General features: G+C 40.4%; 1 long non-coding RNA gene across 2 annotated transcripts; it reads left to right on the top strand.

Moving 5' to 3' along the window:
* The first annotated feature begins 4,216 nt into the window (after nucleotides 1-4,216).
* On the top strand, nucleotides 4,217-7,337 carry LOC118480862. Of its 2 annotated transcripts, XR_004863911.1 has the most exons (4): nucleotides 4,217-4,981; nucleotides 5,055-5,297; nucleotides 6,208-6,295; nucleotides 7,291-7,337. It is a non-coding gene; the product is annotated as an uncharacterized LOC118480862 (long non-coding RNA). The 2 variants fall into 2 exon arrangements; XR_004863910.1 differs by having other exon boundaries at nucleotides 4,217-5,297.
* Nucleotides 7,338-7,727: the final 390 nt, after the last annotated feature.

The raw sequence follows: 7,727 nt of genomic DNA, 5'->3' as shown, positions 1-7,727 counted from the left end.
TCCTTATATTTTCAAAATGTGTGCCGACCAACTCATCCGACGGTGCATACATAGTAGCGAGGCAACAAGAATTCTCCGCCATTGTCATGAAGGTCCATACGGAGGACATCATGGTGCCGCTGGTACCGCACGGAAGGTATTTGATTCAGGATTTTATTTACCATTTACAAAGACGCCCAAAGTCTTGTCAAGACATGTGACGCCTGCCAAAGGTCAGGTAATATTTCTTCCAAAAACGAAATGCCAAAAAATGGCATTCTTGTTTGTGAAATCTTTGATGTGTGGGGACTCGACTTTATGGGACCTTTGCCACCGTCAAAAGGAAACAAATATATACTTGTGGCGGTAGATTACTTGTCTAAATGGGTCGAGGCCGAGGCACTTACAACAAACGATGGAAGAGTCATGGTAAGATTTCTGAAAAAAATATTCTCTCGTTTTGGCACACCTAAAGCATTACTAAGTGATAGAGGCACCCATTTTTGTAATCATCAACTTGAAAAATTTTAACAAGATATGGGGTCTATCAGCGGGTCTCAACAGCATATCACCCTCAAACAAACGGACAAGCCGAAGTGACTAATAAAGGTTTAAAACGAATACTTGAAAAGACCATAGAATTAAATAAAAAGGAATGGGCCGATAAATTATATGATGCTTTATGGGCTTTTCAAACTGCTTATGAAACAACAATAGGTACAACCCCATATGAGTTCGTCTATGGAAAAAGTTATCACTTACCAGTAGAAATAGCTCACAAGGCCTATTGGGCAATAAAAAATGTAAACTTAGATTTAGAATTTGCCGGTAAAAATCGATTTTGTCAATTAAATGAATTAGACGAATTAAGGAATTATGCATACTCCAACTTTGAAATTTATAAGGAAAGAATGAAAAACTTGCATGATAAACACATTAAACCTAATGAATTTCGAGTAGGAAATCAGGTTCTATTGTTTAATTCACGACTTCGATTGTTTCCGGGTAAACTAAAGTCTAGGTGGTCAGGACCTTTTTCCATCACCCATATTTTCCCACACGGTGTAGTAGAAATTAAATCTCGGAATGTAATTCCATTCAAAGTCAATGGCCAATGGCTGAAGCTCTATCAAGGATTCATTGAGGATGAAGAGGAAGAAATCTCGCTTCAAACGGTCAAAGAGTAAAAGCATCAACATCATACCTGATAACCTACGAACAAACGGGTTGACATCTGAATCGGTAAGTCTTCTAACCAAATTTTTGGGAAACAAGGGCACTCACACGAGCACTAAAAAAAATTATAAAATCGCTCGGCACGAGGCCGTGTCCGCTGGACATGGGGCCGTGTCCGCGCGACTGTCGGGATAAAACTCCTTTTTCAAAACAATTTCTTCATTCTACACGCCCCGTTTCCCCGAAAACTCTATGGTTCAGGCGATTTTTCTTGAAGATTTCGACGTCTCCTCTACTTCTAACAACATCAAGATGTCCAAAAAATTCACAATGTTCACTGCAAATGAGCTGGATGCTAAGGCAAGATACGATGTGCTTCGAACCAGACCGGAGGAATACCCAAGACAAGTGTGCATGGAACTTTTAAGAGCAGTGAACCAATGGGACCGTTTCAACAACCTAGTCACCGGGCCACTAAGAGTCGCCCTAACTACTCGCCTTCGCTCGGTCCACGAGTATAATCTGGAATTCTATAGCACATTCGTGTTCAATTCTAGGTACGACCCATTTGATAGTGATGGAGTAGAATTCCGATGTGGGGGGACCAAGTACTCGATTTTGATGGCACAGTTTGGGTCGATAGTGGGGTTGTATGTGGAGGAAGATGCGGGTAATGAAGAAAACACCGGAGGGCTACGTGAACTAGGAGAAAACGAACGCCAAGCCGCTTGGGCTCAAATAGGAAAAGGAATCTACAACCCAAGTAGCACTAAGAGCACTAAGTTGAGGGACCCTCTTTACCGATAAATCCATAGGGTCCTCACTTACTCTCTTAGTCAAAGGCATGATAGCAGTGGCTTCGTTGGGTTAAGAGATCTGGTGGTCCTTCATTGCATCCACAACCGCAGACACCTAGATGTTCCATACCTCCTGCTCCGAAACATGCATTGGAACCGGCTTGCTAATCCTCCAACCCCTATCTTCTTCGGGGGTGGATATACCGTCTCTTCAAGCACTTTGTGAACATGCCCAGATCTTTCCAAAAGAGCCCATGGTCGGGAAGAGTGGACACACACATCTGCCGCTCCATGAACTTGATTTATGAAGCCGAAGACGGTTCGATTAGCTTCCAAAGAGTCCAAGGGCATGCATGGAACCCGCAAGAGGCACTCGTCCTTCACGCTCCACAATTCCAACCACCTCCTCAATACCAATACCCGCCCCATGGTGATCCGGGCCAGTCCTCCTCACAAGGAGGCGGTTTTCCTAACTTCCAAAGTTTACATGATTTATTGCAGGAAAACCTCATGTGCACCAGGAACACCTATGACATGGCGAGTAACACGTACACCCGGGTCGGAGCAATTGAGAGTAACATCTTCGACATTCAGGATGACATCGGGAACATCCGGGAGTACATGGCGGGGCACGGAGGTGGAGGCGATGATGAAGACGAGGACATGGACTAGGCGGGAGGAGCAGCTGGTAGGAGGTCCCACAGGTTAACCCTCTTTTCTTTTGAACAATTTCCGGCCTGCGTGCCGTGTGTTGAACAATTTACTTTCTTTTAACTCTTTTTACTTTCCGCATTTGTTTTTCTTTTTAACTTGGTGATGTGGATGTTGAACTATGGTAAATTAGGATGTTTGCTATGGTTTGGTGTAGTGTTTATTGATAAAACAGGTACATACGAGGCTTAGAGTACTAAATATTAGTACCACTAAAGCCGGGACAGCAAAACTGAAACCGGTTTTTCACCTTTGCAGATTGTCTACACGGGGTCGTGTCCAGCCGACACGCCCCCGTGCCCACTTCTCCAGACCTGCTGTTTGTTTAAATCTGCAGATTTTTGCCAAAAACGGGGTCGTGCTCAGCCGACACACCCCCGTGTCCACCTTCTATAAGTTTTCGTTACTGGCACTCTGAACACGGGGTCGTGTTCATTCAACAGGGGGCCGTGTGTCCAGACACCCAGTAACATAAATTTTTGCTTTTTCACACCTTTTTACACATTCAATCAACCTAAAAACTTATTTTTGGGACACATTGAGGACAATATGTAATTTAAGTGTGGGGGGGGGGATGCTAAAACTTTGAATCTTGCAAGTCCTAATTACAAGCCTTACACAAAACTCTATTGGAACTGCTAATCATGTGACAACTGGTAATTAACGGCTTCTAATTACGCGTTTAACAAATGTTTAAGCGATAATAAGTAGTGTTTAAGACACGTAGATTAACTCATTTAGGCCCTTGGGGTTCCCAGGAACGTTTATTCGGCCCTACAGTGCGCGAATGGTGGTTTAGGGGAAAACCCCTTAAACGTTAAATGACAACGAATTGAAAGCATCGGACACGCGTATTAACTCAAAATTGAAAGATTTTGATATATTTAGCTTCGCTTTCGAATTCTAATGCTCATAGTTAAAACCAGATCGAAAAACGGTTTAAAGTGACGAATGACGCAATTTTTACGCGATTTTTACCGTAATCAGTGAACGAATGCGCAAACGACATCTACCAACACTATTTTACGCATTTTTAAATCAAAATTTTAGGTTGCGATGCTATGTGGTGTTCGGGATTCGTAAACGGGTCCGTAGGAGCTGACAGGCCACTTAAAAATACGAGATTGGGCTTGTGAGCTTTGAGCCCAAGCCCACCTAAAACCCCACATAAGCTAACCATATAAGACTAAGCAAACCACTCCATAGTAATATATGTGTGTAATGCTAAAAAAATATATATACATATATATTTAGATATCTATTTCTTATTATTATTATTATTATAAGTTTCGACAAGTTAATTGTAAATTATATTTGTGATACGCGTTAGCGCAACCCGAATACAAACGTATAAAAAAATATTTTTATACGGGCATTCATACTTTCTTTATTATTATTCTATTTGATATACTATTAAAAAAAAAGGAATCACTAGTGCGTATAATAAACGGGCATTCTATACACCAACCAAAACTTAAATCCACATTCAAAGTTAACCATATGTCCAAAATCCTCCATGATTTACTTTGTCCTTTTTTATGGATACACTTTGATCAACTTTCTGAATTTGACTTGACCACTCATACTAAACAAATGGAAAGAGTACAAGCAGCATGCTTTTACCCTATCAACCTACATATTATTTAACTTAACCAAAACTATCTCCTTCCCTTCCATTTCGTTAATTTTTATTTTCCACACCCTCCATCTGATTTTCTCTATCACCTTTTAGATGGTGATTTGATTGGTGAATGGAAATTATACAACACCATTATGATCCACACACACCCTAAGCCTGACCATCTCAAGATTGAAACCTCCTTACAATATATGAACAACTACCAATGACCATCCCTTTCATTTTCTCTGTAGACCATAAAAAAAAATATGGAATTCACGTTCTCAAAAACAAAACATAAACTCACAGACCTTTCATCTTCAACATCCACTTACCTCTCTCCTTTTCTCACGGATCCGGCCGCCGGAGACGAATAACCGGCCGACTGCCGGTGGTTCGGTGGCTTGGTTTTTCAGGCAAGACCCCCCCCCCCCCTTGATGAATTCTCGATGACGGGGCGAAGAACAGAAGAGAGAGAGAGAGGAAGATAGACGAAGCGGCGCCGCCGCTCACGGCGGCGACGGCGGTGGAAGCGATGATGGTGGTCGGTGGTGTCTCGCCGGCGACGTTAAGCTCCTGAGATGATGCAGATGTTTTCGACAATGAAGAGAGGATGTTGACAGTGGTGGTTCGAGTGGCGATAGCTGTGGTGGACGCCGGAGCTCCGGTCCGACCGTCGACGACAGTAAGCTCAGTTCAGGTTTGTATTCTGTTGGTTTCATGGAACAAGTCAACTTTTGGACTCGGGTTACTATAACATGAGTTTGGTTCAGCCTGTCGGTTCAACAAAGTGCAGCTTGGCTAAGGGTAGTTTCGGGTCAGATTATAGTTTCGGGTCAACACCGGGTCAAACCCGGTCAGAGCTGGTCAAAGACGGTAAACGGGTCAAGTCTCGAGCTTCGGGTCGGCAGTGGTCAAGTCAGTTTTGGTCAGCCGGTTCGGGTCAAGCGGCTTGGTCAGATGATTCGGTTCAGTTGACTCGGTCAACTCAGTGAGTGTTTCGACACGAAGATTTGGTAAAGATTAACGACGCGTTTAATATTTATGTTATATTTTTAGTTTTAATACTTACGTGGCAAACGAGCTCGAAACGATTTAACTATAGTTTGCGCTTCTTGAAATTTTTAGCAAATTGATATAGTGTTTGAATCTTGATTGAATTTTTATAAAATAACGACAACTTGTGTTGTCGGGTGTGTCCAAAAACAGAGGGAACTCTGCCCGTTTTTCGAGAAAATCCGTAAAAACAAAACCTGTTTTATTACAAAACGACCTTTATGATAATCAATATATATGTATATATTTCCTCGACGACACTTTATAACCTACAAGAAACAACGATAACACGGATTCTTTTTATAAAAATATATATGGTTTTTATATTTATTTCAAATATCTAACGACACGATTTTGTTTTATAAAATAAATATAGTTTATATATTTATTCCAATTATCGAGCAACACGAATTCATTTTATAATAATAAATATAGCTTATATATTTATTTCTAATATCGTACAACACGAATTGTGTTATAAAAATAATTATAGCTATATTTATTTTCAAACGTCAAAGGTTCGACGATTCTTTTATAAATAAATATAACTTTATATATTTCTTTTAAATGCCTAAACGGCGTACTATATATCAACGTACGACTTATCGGGACGACTAATGCGATTATACGGATATATTTATATGTTTTTATATAGATATTTATTTATTTTAAAATCTCTCAAGAACTAAGTATTTCCAAAACTTAGTAACTATTAACGACATTAAACGAGACTTAACGTGTATAACTTAATCGTTTCCATTAAGTTAACAACTAACCCTTGAATCGTTCAGTAAACGATTCGGTAGAGCTCGGTGGCACGTAGCTTACTTAACGTATTTATTTAGGAACTTATAAGATATTCCGTGATAGGAATATTGTAGAATGCACGCTAGCGAGTCACGTCTTGGAAACGGCATCACGGAGTCGTATTTAGCTAGCTTTGCACATGGAAATCCAGGTGAGTTCATAACCCCCACTTTTTACTGTTTTACATTTTTATAAATGTTTTCGGGGGTGGAAAGACATGCAAGTTTTTACAAAAGCAAACACTATTTTGATGAACGAAAACACATATATATAAACCATGTTGCAAATGAATTTCAACGAACTCGAAAGGTTTACAAAAGGTTTATACTAAACATACCGGTTTTACAAAACGTGCATGATTTTCATGACTAGTGACAGGAATGTCCTAGTTACTACAACGGAACTGGGTTGGCCAGCGTACGAAAAACGAGACAACTCAGGGAGATCATATCCCCCTTTTCTTTCAACGTTTCGGTTTACAACTTTAGGGGGGAAATACATGTCAAACTTAGGTATGATTAAGTTATGGAATGAACTCTTAGATCATGTGAGCATAGGCTGTAACTGAGGTGCCATTAATCCTTTTGAGGACCAAGGAACAAAGGTTAGATCTAATGGGTACGGGCGAGCCCCACTCACGGTCCATGGGTGACCACTTAGAGTGCTGTTGTGTCCAGCGTCGAGAGTTCGACACTTAAATTGCCTACGCGGGTTGAGTACCTCCTATGTCGTCGCATATATTAATGTCCTCGCGAAATATTAATGATCAACATGTTCATAGACGCTTTACATACCAACTTACAACGCTATAACTTTCAAATGTTTTTAATATCCATTTGATGCAAACTCATAATACATGTATTTACAAACTTTGATAATGTTTTCAACTTATGTACAAGTAAGAGGACGTGTTGGTCCTGCTTACAAAGACTTCTTTTGGGCTCGGCCCATTCTCTTTCGTGCAATGCACAAAGATTTTCGTGGGCTAGACTCACAGTTTTCATATATCATGCCAAGAAAATGATTTTACTATATTTTCTCAACAACTTTAAAACCGGTTATCAAAAAGATTTCTTTTAAATCTTTTCAAAACAAACTATGAACTCGCTCAACTTTATGTTGACTTTTTCGCATGTTCTTTCTCAGGTTTCATTTTCAAAAACTATGGAACGGTTGGAATAGGAGAACCCACGGGATTTCGAGTACTTAGCGGCGTTCCCATTCTAGAAGTCTTAGCTTATTTGCTTCCGCTGTGCAATGAAGATACCAGTCCAGTCACGCCAGCTCTGATTTTTTCGGGGTGTGACAGATTGGTATCAGAGCTATAGGTTTCAGCGAATTAGGTTTCTGTAGAGGTACCTAGGCTTTAACCTCATTTTCCTTCTGGGGACTTAGATTATTAAGACTTGAACGCATACAGAGCGCCTAAGACTTGAATATGGGTTCCAACCGTTGCCAAGAACAATGAGTCAACTGTTTTGATTTTAAACATATACAAATGTTGTGTCGATACACAGTACACAAAACAATTTCCCACATAAAGCAAGACTTTGAGAGTTGTGGTAACACACATTTAGGACCTC

The sequence above is a fragment of the Helianthus annuus genome, chromosome 8 (assembly GCF_002127325.2).
Source record: "Helianthus annuus cultivar XRQ/B chromosome 8, HanXRQr2.0-SUNRISE, whole genome shotgun sequence".
NCBI classification, from domain to species: domain Eukaryota; kingdom Viridiplantae; phylum Streptophyta; class Magnoliopsida; order Asterales; family Asteraceae; genus Helianthus; species Helianthus annuus.
Note: the sequence above shows the minus strand (reverse complement) of the source record. Positions and strands in the feature narration are given on the sequence as shown.